General features: G+C 43.9%; 1 protein-coding gene across 1 annotated transcript in view; it reads left to right on the plus strand.

Moving 5' to 3' along the window:
• Positions 1 to 13,582, plus strand: part of CRHR1 (corticotropin releasing hormone receptor 1) — a 2,033,077-nt gene that overhangs the window by 1,231,901 nt on the left and 787,594 nt on the right. The gene's annotated exons all lie outside the window — the stretch shown is intronic.

The following is a 13,582-nucleotide window of genomic DNA, read 5'->3' on the forward strand; positions in this document are numbered from 1 at the left end:
AGATCTTTTGATAGAGGGCTTTGTGCGTAATGCAGGCAATTTTATAGGAGGATCTGCCTTCGATAGGAAGCCAATTGAGGTCCTTTAGGGCAGGTGAGATGTGGTCAAAACGTTTGCAGTCAATTGTTAGTCTGGCCATTAGGTTAAGAACCGATTTGATGGGGGCAAGGTAAACTTTGGGCGTTCCAGAGAGTAAATTGTTTCCGTAGTCTATTTTTGAGAGAACTAGAGATTGTACCACCGATTTAAAATCTTCCGCTGGAATGAAAGGTTTGATTTTTTATAGAAAACGGAGCGTGAAAAGTGGTCCCTTGGCCGTTTTGTTTGTGTGGGAATTGAACGTTAGCTTACTGTTAATGGTGATTCCAAGAGATTTAACAGATTCAGAGAGGGAGAGGGAACAGTTTATGGCATTAAGGTCAGGAATCCCTGTTTGCATTGGCAGTGGGTTGTTTTTAGGAGAGAAAAGAATTATTTCAGTTTTGTTTGGATGAGTTTGAGATGATTGGAGTAGAACCAGGATTGTGTCTTAGTTAGGGCGGTGTTGAGGTGTAGGACATCAGAGTGGGATCCAATTTTATAGTACAGTTGGGTGTCATCAGCATACAGGTGATAGTTAATTCCGGCTTGTTTAAGTATGATGGTAAGGGGTTCCATGAAGAGATTGAAGAGAGCTGGAGATGGGATAGATCCTTAGGGGACACCAAGGACGACAGGTGTGGGGCTAGAGAGGCAGTTTTGAATTTTGATTTTCTGGGTTCTGTGTTGGAAGTAGGAGGTGAACCAGTTAAGGACCGTGCCATTAAGGCCGAAACGATCTTTGATTATGGTAAGTAAAGTAGAATGGTTGACTATATCAAATGCAGCAGTGAGGTCTAGGAGAATGAGTAGGCAGGACTCGCCCTTATCCAGGGCGTGGTGGATGTCATAAACTATATTTAGCAATGCAGTTTCAGTGCTGCAGCCTTTGCGGAATCCAGATTGTAGGGAGTCGAGGTTGAAATTGTCAATGTGTTGATCCAATTGAAGTAGGCCGCATTTTTTCAGGGCTGTGGAGAGAAGGGGGGTTGGGGATAGGGCGGAAGTGTTAGGGTTGTTGGTATCGGCCTTAGGGTTTTTAGGAATTGGCGTGATTTGTCCGAGTTGGAGGGAGATAGGGATGCACCCGTGGAGAGGGAGGAGTTGATGATATTGGTCCAATAAGGGACGATGACATGCTTTAGATCTTGGACAAGGGTGGATGGTAAGGGGTCTTTTGTATAAGAGGACGGTTTTAAATTGGATAAGATGTTAAAGACTTCAAGTTCCAAAACTTAGTAGAAATTCTCCCAGGAGGCATTATTTTTAGGCTGTGGGATGGTGAGGTGGGTTTCACTAGGGGTGAGGAAAGTAGGTGTGTGGAGGAACCCGGGGTTAAATTCAGGGGGGCGGGTGGGATTAAGGTAGCATCAAAGGTACATTGGGGGGTTAGGAGGGTTCAGAGATAACAGTAAGGATTGATCAATTTTTACAATTTTTTCGGAAAAGAAGTTAGCGATTTCTTCACATTTGTTTGTGGAGGCCATAAAGTTGAGGGGGGCAGTGGAGGTTTGGTTTCTAACAATGTTGAACAGTTCACTGGGTCTGTTTTTGGCTCGGGCGAGTTGCAAGCGAAGAGGGATGCCTTATTGGAGAAAATTTGTTTTTTGTAGATAGATCTAGCGGTTCTGGGAGGGGGAAGGGTGTTGTCTCCATGCTCTTTCGGCTAGTCTAAGTGCATGTCTTTTATTATTGAGGTCTGAGTTAACCCCTTCAGTGCTAATGACAAGCGTAACTCGTCATGGATTTTCCATTGATTTCAATGGAAATTCAATGGTCCTCTTTCCACACCCCTTAGCATCCAAGTGGTTAAACCATGATTTGGAAGGGATATTTTTTAGAGTTTTGAGTTTGGACGGGGCAAGTTGATCTAAAACTTGGAGACAGTTTTATTAAAGTGCTCAGTGAGCTCATTTGCATTTAGAGAGGGTGGGGTGAGAAGAAGTTGAGTTTTGAGTTTGGACTCCAGTACACAAGGGGGATGAGATTAAGTTTCTGGTCAAGATCGTGGCTTTGTTGTTTTTGGCTGGGGTGTGCAGGGTTGGGGGGGAAATCATTAACAAAATGAGGTGGTCGTCAGACCAGTCTATTGGAATGGTGTTGGATAGGGATGCCAAATCAATGTTAGCAATGATGGCGTCAAGAACAGACCCTTTAGAGTGGGTTGGGGAATGGCACAGTTGTTTGAGGTCAGTAATCTCGAGAAGATTAGTGAGAAGGTTGACTGAAGGGTCCTCAGGTTCGTTCCAGTGGAGGTTGAAATCACCTAGGAAGAGATTTTTAGAGTTAGAAAGTGATGATTGAGTGAGAAGGATAAATAGTTCCTCAGCGAAGAGTAGAGGATCACCAGGAGGGTGGTAGATATTGTGTAGTCGCAAGGGGTAGCCTTGAATCTTTAGTTCGACTCCAAGGTATTCGAAGGTTGTGTAGTCTGAGTTCTTGACTAGGGAGAGCTGGAGTTCATTTTTAAAGATAATTGCTAGACCACCCACTGTTCTCTCAGGTCTGTCTTATCTGATGATAGAGTAACCCGGTGGAGAGTAGGTCGAGGATAGGTGTTGAGAGGTCTTTGAGCCAGGTTTCCATGAGTTGGCTGGGGGAGGAGGTCTGTTGTTCGGAAAGGGTGAAAGGCCAGGGGGGTAGGTTGAGAGGGGTTCTGAGATAGTGGGAGTGAGGGAGGCCTGGGGATGAGAGAGAGGAGTGATCATGCATTGGGAGGGAGAGAGGGGTGTGTGAGGAGAGGGGGGCGTGTAAGGGGTAAGGGGAGACACAGCATCAGCATTGTAGCAGTGTAGTTCGGAGAGGGAGGAGTAGGGTTAAGGGGGTATAGTAGATCGAGCTGAGAGGAGATTGGAGAGGGAGAGGAGTTAGAGATGTATTAGGGGTTGGAGGGAATCGATCGCTGGGGGCATGGCAGATTGGGAGATGGCATGTGGTTTATGGGTGGATACATGAGAGGGTGATCGAATAGACGTCGTGGAATGGGATATATCATTGTGGTTTGATATGTCTAGGGCGAGTAGGGGTATCGTTGGGGACAGGGGAGAGCAAGGCAGAGTCCTGGGTGTTGGGAAGGTGTGGGGAGAGGAATAGGTATGGATAACTGGTGGGATAGTGTGTTGAAATGGTGTTCGAAAATGGTGAGGTGATGTTCGGAGGCTTGTATAAGAATAAAAACAGTTTTAAAAATGGAGATGTCAATTTCACCGGTAAAGGTTGGGGTTGGAGTGGTAGATAGTTTAAAACCGTAAGGAATTTTGCTCGATTTAGTGACTGGAAGGTGGCATAGGAAGGTGCTCTTCCATTTGGAGGAGCTGATCGAGTAGAAAATGTAGTTTGTTTTAATATGGGATGTGAGGCTGTGGTAGTTATCGACAATTAAGGTTTCGGGTTGACGGGTTAGTAAATTATACTTGAATTTTCTTGGCCATTTTTGGAAAGATTGGGAGGGTAACTAATGGTCCAAGAGTTGGGGCCATGTTTGGTGAGGGAAGGGTCTTGGGAGGTGAGAGTGAGATTCAGATGGGACATGATAGGACACTTAGTTGGAGGAGAGGGGTGAGAAAAGAGAGGAAGGTGGAGTTATAAAGGGTGGTCAAGGCGATAGCTGGGAGTGAGGGATGGGGAGGTTGACGTAAGTGGGGGAGGTATGTGCTCGAGGGGGGATAAAGAGAGGTTTTGTGATGGGGAATGTAAAGTTGGTGAGTGGAAGAAAATGAGAGAGAAAAATTAAGGAGGGCATTTGGAGTGATTATAAAGATAGAGTATTAGAAAGGGTTTTAATGATCTGGACGGGGTTGGACGCTGGAAGGTGGAGGGGGGATAAAGAGAGGTTAAGTGATGGGAAGTGTGAAGACGAGTGGGAGGAAGAGAGGGAGAGAGAAAAATAAAGTAGGGCAGTTGGAATGACTGTAACAAGAGAGTATTCTAAAGGGTTTTAAAGACCTGGGCGGTGTTGGATGCTGGAAGGAGAAGTGGGTGAGATGTTCAGGGGCACTTTATGAACAATATGCGCAAGAGTTAGAATATGGGGTAACGTTATTACAGGAACCACAAAAGTAGAACCAAGGTAGAATAGCATTCACATTACTTAGCTGTGAGCCAATAGGAAAGAGGAGCCATAAAATTAAGAGTATTAAAGGAAAAAAGGAACATCATAACTGGGCACTTTGAAAGTAACATATTAGCATCAGTCAGATTATTAAAGGCAAAAGCAATGAGGCAATAAGCAGTAGCACTAAAAATTAGATTAACAGTTACATCAACAGTAGGAAGAGGTCCAAAGGTAGCCAAGGCGAGGAGACTAGAAGCATCTCATCCAGGTGCAGTGCCCCGTCGCTCATCATCTAGGGGTTGTGAGTTCAGGGGGGGGGCACCGCAATGTTGTGGAAGGGAGGGCGGATGTTTTGGACCACCACAGGAGGCCCGACAGGCTGCTCAGTAGACCATGGGGGAATGATTGGGAAAGGTCTCAAAGGTATTGGAGGCTAAGCCAAAACATAAACCTCCTTCGGGGGGCAAAAGTCAGGTAGGGTACGGTAGTTTCGGAGATGTATTGGGAAGGTCAGCCGCTATTTTGGGGGGAAATTGTCAGGGCTCTGGGGCAATGGCGGCATGACTAGATCAAGGACTTCCCAAAGGCGGAGGCTGGCAGGGATTCAGCGATACCACAGAGTGGGGACAGGACAAATTGTCGCATCAAGCAGCAACATCCGCAACATCAGCAGTAGAGGAGGCGGGGGGAAATGCATTCCGATGTTCTTCCGACCTTTTCATATGTGTTTCCTGTAAGGCTTCAAATAGTAGTACAAGGAGACAAAACTTCTTGTGAATAGGTGCGCTGTTTTAGTACATGAACCACACTGGGATTCTTCACTTATATACTCGCTTTTATTTGAATATTTATATCCATCATCTACTTTTGGTCAGTAATGATTTTCATTGATTATTTCCATTCATAATCCAGTTAATTGATCAACATATTTCTTTTGACAATCGGCTTATCCACACCCAATGCATTTCGGGTCATACCCTACATGGTCGGAAGGTTTGATTATATACAAAAGGTATATTGACGACCTATTTCTCATATGGAAAGGCACTTTTCAACAACTGGAACAGAACATTGCAAACCTCAATACCTGTAATCCGAGGATAAAGTTCACTCACTGCATTGATTGTAGGACAATATCATTTTTGGATGTTCAAGTAAACATCCATGAAAATAGGATCACCACCAAAGTTCACATCAAACCCACTGATAAAAATGCTGCATTGTTATTTCAAAGCTTCCATCCAAATGCACTGAAGAAACATCTTCCTACTTCTCAGTTTATCAGGATTAAACGAATCACTTCAAATGAAGAAGATTTGAAAAGTGCATTGGAAGTACAGACGGAGAAATATCGACAGAGGGGTTACCCCTCGGATGTGTTGAACATGGCTTTAAACACAGTAGATAACAAATCTCGAAATCAATGGTTGGAAGAGCAAAGCAAAATAACAGAAACCAAAACGGTGTGCGTCTTGAAATACTCGAGTGATGCTCATAGAATTAAAGCTATCATCAATAAACATTGGAAATTGATCCAACTTGAACCTGAGTTCACTGGACTATACAACGAGAGGGTAACATATGCCTTTCAACGATCAAGGAATATTAAAGAAATTTTGAATACTACCAAAGAAAACAACACTCAACATCGAGGTATGTTAAAATGCCACAATTGTGCACATTGTGGGAACGTTATTGAAAGTTCAACAGTGACACATCCAACGAAGGGTTTTCAAATCAAATTGAAACATACTAGCACGTGCGACACTACGAACTGCATCTACATGATCAAATGTCCTTGTGGTAAAGTGTACGTGGGACAAACAGAAAGAAAAGTAAAGATACGTATAACAGAACATAAAAGTAATATTCGGTTAAAGAACACTAAATCTAGCATTGCTACACATTGGATGGAAAATCATCACCAAATTTCACAATTAAGATTCATGGTTCTGGAAAAGCTCACCATACGCCCAGATCAGGATCCAATTAAACAAAGACTGAAGAACGAATTCTTTTGGATTAAGAAATTAAATTCGACCCACCCGATGGGGCTTAGCGACCGGATTGAGCATACTTGTTTTCTATGACCATCTGTTGAAGTTTTGGCATGAATTTAAGGAATACCAGGTCTCATAAACTATTATATACCACAATAATGAACACTGATTGTGCATATGACTCTTTAACATTTTTTGCATACTGTATGTTTACCATGTTTATCACAGCGAGGTTATTGACTTCGAAATATTTGGGTTTTTATCTTTTAGCGTGTGTATAACTTTATTAACTACACTTAGTATGCAATAACGGGCTCGCACCCCCGTCACATGACTCTGCTTCATGAAGATGGATTAGTCCGATAGGAACGTGAAGTTGAATAATTCCCATTGGTTGTCGGTCCGTTCACGTGACTCACTGCTGCAGCGTTTAGTAAACTCCAGAGTTTGGCGCGTAAAATACAGAAGCCACTAAGTCCAGAGAGACTAGCTAGGAATCCCGCTGATCCAAACGTAAGTGTTGAGACATCGCTGCGCGATATTATTGCATTCATGTGTTGAACACCCGTACATTTGTTTACGATGACCCACCGAGTTTGTTAAACAATGCCCTGATGTTTTACATAACGCTATGAGATGTGTAGTGAATGTATTGAGTAGATAGCCCCGCAGACGCATTGCAAGTAAAGTCATCCCATGCGCACTGTGCGATCAGTTGCCGAACTGCAATGTTGTATTTGTCAAACTATCAGCATGACTATGCATAATGTATTTGTTTTAGAGGTGTATGTACTCAATGGTCCTGTTTTTCATTTCGTTTCAGACCCCTGACGAAGGGTCAATTTGTTTTGCTATGACCCGAAATGCATTGGGTGTGGATAAGCCGATTGTCAAAAGAAATATGTTGATCAATTAACTGGATTATGAATGGAAATAATCAATGAAAATCATTACTGACCAAAAGTAGATGATGGATATAAATATTTAAAAAAAAGCGAGTATATAAGTGAAGAATCCCAGTGTGGTTCATGTACTAAAACAGCGCACCTATTCACAAGAAGTTTTGTCTCCTTGTACTACTATTTGAATTCTGTTCAAGACACGGAAGGACGCCGTGTGACATAGGTTGCGCAAACTGGAAAGTACTATATTATAATCTAAGTGTGGTACTCGAGTGCAGAGGGATAACATTGAATTATCATTTTCCTGTAAGGCTACCACATCATATTTCTGTTATGGAGGTATTTCCATAATTTCTTTCATTTGGCGAATGAGTTAAGCCCCTTGGCATTCCATGTGAGTACGGTAAGAACAGTTGCTAAGTAAGATTTGGTGTTATATGTTTTTGTGTCTGCCGCACGTTCCTCATTTGGCTGAACCTCCCGCTTCCTTTTCCATTCCCTGGTAGTTTCACCCCATGGATCCCCCCAGCCTATGTGTGCCTCGTATGGAGATGTTAATGACCGTTTTACCGAAAACCAAAACAAGAAACCCCTAAATCAAAACATTTAGGGTCAACACACCCCCAGAAATGATTTTTTGCATTATGAAAATACTTTGTTGTAAACTTATTATAGACGGATTGCTCCAAACCCTGCATATTTACTCCAAATGAGTCACTAACTAATAGCTACTATCAGGAGTCAATAAGAGGCTGTCTCCTTTCCAGCACTGATTTCCTGCTTTGCGTTGAATTGAGGTGTCGCAGTCTGGGTACAGGTCAGCTCATTGTCCCCATGCATGACCGTACATTTTACCAGTTCCCACATGTCACACAAAGACTGCCAGGATTGCCTCTTTAGAGACTATTCCACTGCTCCCCTGGCTACCCAGCCGCCATACCATTCCTCCGAGACTCAAGCTTATTTGCTCTTTAGTTGCTTCTCACTTTTCTGTGTCTGCCACAGCTCTCCTCCGCCATCCTCTGCCGTCTTCTCTCCTGTGCCATTCGAGGTTCTCTTGGTGGATGAATCATTAGAGTGGCGGTAGGACCAGGACCTCTGCTCCTTCCACATAGGTGGTGACATGGTGGTTTTTATTTTGGAAGGAGAAGGCAACTCTAAAAGTGTATGTGACCTCTTTTTTCGAACTTGCCGCTTGGATAACCACCTCTCTCATCTTGAAGGCATTACGTTTGGCTAGGACGTCTCTTTGTCGTCTATTTTCTTCCGGAGTTGGTGGTCCCACTCTGTGGACCCTGTCTATGTTTATCTTCATACTGCCCGCTGACTTTCCACTCCCTCCACCAGGTTGCGTAATTGTGCGCTTTCACTTCGGGACCTGTTCTCGAGATCTTCACGCTTCAAGATACAGGCATGAAGTTGCTCGAGGAACATTTTAGTCGAATCCTCTACCTTAGCAGTTCTACATTCCAACTCTTGCACTTTAGATTTGATATCCAGCGTGCATGTGCCCACCAAGTCGACATACTCCTGCTAGGACGTAAGCTTGCCCTAGATAACCAATCGTAGAGCTGTTAGGGAACCCTCTAGGTCTGCTTTGAGCTTTACCCTCAGCTCCCTCTTAAAGTCTCCCAATGAGGCTAGGAGGTCATCTTTGGTGAGCTCAATTCCTTCTGCTGAGCTTCCTCCCTCGATAGCCCCTCTTATCTCTGTAGGAGAGAAATAGCTGGAGACTCTGTTCGTCTGTTTCTTTTTGGGTGGCATAGAGTCAGTGGCATTGGTGGGTGCAACCCTCTAATACTGGTCAAGGTAGCGAAGTGTGCAGGTGTCCACTTGCGAGGTCTTGTGGCACAAGACTGTATCTTCTAGTTCATAGGGTCACGTCACCGGGGGTGCTGTTACCTGGGCGAGGCGCTGTGCAGGTTAAGGTGGCATACGTGTACACTTTTGCCATACAGGTTTGTGTCTCTGTTGTTCATCCCCCTGTGTGTCTCAAGTTGGTGCCCCTCCCGGGACTTCGCTGAGCTCTCTAGATCACCTCCAGATTCCAATCTGCCTATTCCCATGTGCTAGTTCGTTCCTCTGCGTGAACTGTCTTCTCTCTCCCTGGGTCTGCCAGTAGGTGGTGTGCGCTGTCGAATCCCTCATGTGGGCCTTGTCAGCAGCCTTCTCAATATGCAACAGGGGCTATCGAGGATTCGATGAGCTTGAGCCAAGCCCCCTAGCAGTTCATACAGCCTCTTTCACTCCACTTGGTTCTCCACTCCCCACCGAGTGTAAAGAGATGTTAATAGCTTTTCCTGATTATCCGATCTACAAGCAGGGCTTCTGTGGCGACCAGCCACCATGTTAGGGTCAGACCTAGTAGGAGCTAACTTCCGCTTAACAAAGCCTGTTGGTGCTTGTACTATATGGGGCTTTAGTTTCCCCTTGTCTCTCTGATTGCTTGTTTTCACCCTCCGCCTGTGGGGAACACTCACCGGCCCTTCGTGCTCAGCCGTCCCTTCCTCGTCTTATGTGGCCACCATTTTAGCATCACACGTGGATCTCTGCGGCTGCTTCCAATGGCACATTAACTTCCGATGGTCTCTCCTTATGCTCACCCGACCTTAATTATCCCCAAGCGGGTTGTCGTATCCTGCCCTTCAGTTTCACTTTGCAGCGCGGTCTGCGGTCAGGTTTGGATGGCGCAACTGTTAATTGCCTCCCCTGTTTCTCCAGCACCGGACTTCTTGCTTTATTCTCCTCTAGTGGGGGGAAGGGTCCTCGTCCTTGATTCCCCTTGTTTCACTAACTGGGTTTAAAATTAGCCTGGGGTTTTAAGCTGCACCGATCCCCACCTGCCGCGGTGGTCCTCACTTGCCGCTGTGTCTCGGTCAAGGCTTGGTCTCTTTGACGAATGCCCGATCCGTCGCCTTTAGCTCATTTCTTATCACCTCACTGCCTTCTTTCCAGTGCCTGTACAGCTACTAACCACGGGACATCGTTCACTAGGGTGCGATTTCCCCCCGTTCTGTTTCTATTAGTGACTTTCTGGTGTATTCGTCGCGAAACCCCAGTGGATTAGGTCCACTCCGCCATCTTGGTTGACTACCCCCCCCCCCCCATAAAAACTTTTTTGAGCATTATATCCTCATTTCCCTTTGTTCTATTTTAGCGATCTTGGTGCCTTTTAGGTTATTATATGTTTCTCCATGGTTCAAATTGGTTTTGGAATTTTATTATTATTACATTTACTTTAAAATCATTGGTGCTGCCTTAAAGTAACATTTACTTCTCTGAACATTGCCTGATGCTTGGGCCGTAGCTGGAAGGGGCTGAGCAAAGATCCTCTCAGAACCATGTTTTGACCTAAGCTGACTCTGGTTATTAAGTTGGGAAGGGTCACCCCCATCCCAAATCAATACCCCTGTTTGTGTCATCCCAACACTGACTATAATGAGCTCGTTATTTTGGAGGTTTGCAATGAAAGCACCAAAAGTATGGAAGTTAACACCTGAAGTAAATATCCCTGGATTTCTTACCACTAGACAGTGAAAATGCTGCAGTCAAAGATAAAAAAAATTTGGGTTGGTTGTGGTATGATCTCTTCAGAGCAAAACACTTGGTAGTTGAAACCACTTTCAAGCAAAGCGCAGAGATGATCTTAATTAATTTGGATGCTACTGTGCACTATTTTGGGCATATTTTTGCACATCCTTTTGTAAGGATTAGAGGTGGTAATGTAATTGCTGTTAACAGGAAAACAATTACAGCCAGTGGTACCTTTACACATGATGGGGATGAGTTCTAAGTCTGCGATGCACAGCAATTTTTCATGATTGTCCCAAGGCATGGCAACTGCATGGAGAATCAAATTATTCATTCTGTTCCTGAATACCAAGTGCAGCTCATATTCGATTTTCTCAATGCTTTTGTGTTGATTACAGATGACTGTCCAATAGCAGACCTGCCAATAGAGATGGTCGTATGGGGGTCGTGAGACACCACACTGTGTATGACTCTCCCCTCCCCCACCCTTTTTCCAAGTACTGTAGTTCTTTTCAAAAGAAAGTAGGTTGCTGGCATCTGCAGTTCTGGATATGTATACTACCTTCCTGTAGTCCAACATGGAGGCATTTATTATTCACACACAGGACCGGCTCTTCTTTACTTTAATTCATGTGACTGTCAAGAGACAATTAATTATTAGGAATATTCTTTAGCTTCACAGTTACCTGAAATGCTAATACAAAAAATCACTTATACATTCACTCTCCAGTGGACCAGATTTCATGTATCACGAGGAGGCAGCCAGTGCCCCTATCACAAGGTTTCAGGTATTTAAAAACATTTCCCTTAAATTCACAAGACCCTCAGAGGAAATCTGTGCCTTCTCGCAGGACAATCTCACTCACAGGCTAATGGATCTCCCTCCCACTGGATTTAATGCCATGGATGAGAAATGCATTACGGGGCTCAAAGCAGATGATAAGATTATATTCACAGGAGCATCACTTTCAATTCGAATCAGTTCTCTTTTTATGCATTTAAAGTCCACTGGCTTTAAAAGCATCTCTCCGAAAGGTTTAATGTAATTCCAACTCATAAATTTATTTCCCTGCTATCGATACAAATACAGATCGTGCTGCCAAAACCAAAAAGTGTGGTGGCAATGCCACTCAACGCAACCTTACATGGACATTTTCTTAGGGTGAATGGACCATTCTATGTTACCAAGGCTCTAACAGCAGTGGCCAGTGCAGTTAAGAGCAGTGGGGCGGTGGGGCCGGGTGAGGGTGTATTTCGATGGACGATGACGAGGGAAAATTAATTATCTATGTAATTTTCCCTCAACATTGTCCATCGAGATCCCCCCTCACCTGGCCCCACCGCCCTACCGCTCTTACCTACACCGGCCGCGGCTGGTTCTTTGTTCCCCTTTTCAGCCTTTGTCCTGTATGTTTCCTGAGTAGGAACATTTTTTCATTGTTGAGTTTTTCCCCTGATTGCTGTACTCTGGCAGAAGGCTATATTTTCCAGTGCGTCATCTGTAGGGGGAGAAGACCTGAAAATAGAGGTACATTCTAAGCATCTAAATAGCCACTCAATAGGGGGCTAAGCTATACATGTGCTTAGAGATGTTTAAAGGAGAACCTTGCTTACCCATTCACATATATAACTGTGAGCGAAATTGCATAGTTCTGAAAAATTATGTGAAATTATATGTAATTACACAACATGCAAATCCTTCACATAGAGCTATATTTTAGAGCGAAACGCACCCTCATATTTTAGCATGAAGATTTTAGCTCGCATTCTGTTGTTGGCATGCGTTTGTGGTAACTTTTTACTGTGAATTGTGAGTTTCACAGAAAACATTTGCAGCAAATGGCATGTAATAACACAAAGTGGTGTCATGGCATAATTTCTTGGAATTTCCCATTACGCTTCTTTGTAAATTACGCAAATTACTCCAGTGTAATTTAGATTTTACATAGGCATGTTCTTAAATCCACTTTTGTCTAGGGATTCCTCTATTTTTAAATCATATTTCTGAGGTGGAAGCATTGCTTCACGGTATCGTCAACCCCAAGATAGAACTGGATGTCATAAGCAAAAGAGTGGAGGGCCAGGTTAGGGTGAATATTTAGGATTGTTAGTATTAAGATTGCCCTAATATGGGGCACACCCATTCTTAAATGTGGTCGGTGGGAGTGAAAACATCAGTGTTATTTTTTATTTGTGATTAGCTGAAAACCTTTTGGAACCAGTCAAGGCTGAAGACAATGACTCCTGTGGGAAATGATGTTAAAAACCACTTAGAGTTCAAGGAAAATGCGTGGGGCCCGATGTAAGTAGGCATTTACCGGTCGGTAACGGCCGAATTCGGCCGTTACCGACCGGTAAATGCCTTTTCCAATCTAGGGGGCATGTATTTACAAATTCTGTATTTTTACCGAATCTGTATTTACCGAATCGGTAAAATTACCGAATTGGTAAATACAGACTCGGTAAAAATACCGAATCTGTAAATGCAGATGTAGGTGGCGCTTTAAACAGTGCCACAGGCCCCTAAGAATTCGTTATTTACCATGTAATACTATTGCATGGTAAATAACGAATTCAGGTGTACATGCACATCTGTGCATGTACACCTGTGCCATGTGACACACAGACATGCCCTTAGGGCATGTCTGTGTGCCACATGGCACACAAGCCTGACATTGGGGTGCTACACGGTGTTAAAGTGACACCCCGTTCCCCCTGGCAGGATTCGGTATTTACCGATTCGGTAATTACCGAATCGGTATTTTCCATTGATTCCTATGGGCTTCAAGGCCCGTAGGAATCAATGGCAAATACTGATTCAGTATTTACCGAATCTGTAAATACCGAATCTTACAGATTCGGTAATTGAAAAAGAAAAATTACCTACATCTGCCTACTTCCAATTTACCTACTCTTAAATACCGAATCGGTATGATTCGGTATTTAAGAGTAGGTAAATCGAGATTACCTACATCGGGCCCGTGGTCTCTTGTATGTTGTTCCATACTTCTACAAAG

This window comes from Lissotriton helveticus, chromosome 5_1 (assembly GCF_964261635.1).
Source record: "Lissotriton helveticus chromosome 5_1, aLisHel1.1, whole genome shotgun sequence".
Lineage (NCBI taxonomy): Eukaryota > Metazoa > Chordata > Amphibia > Caudata > Salamandridae > Lissotriton > Lissotriton helveticus.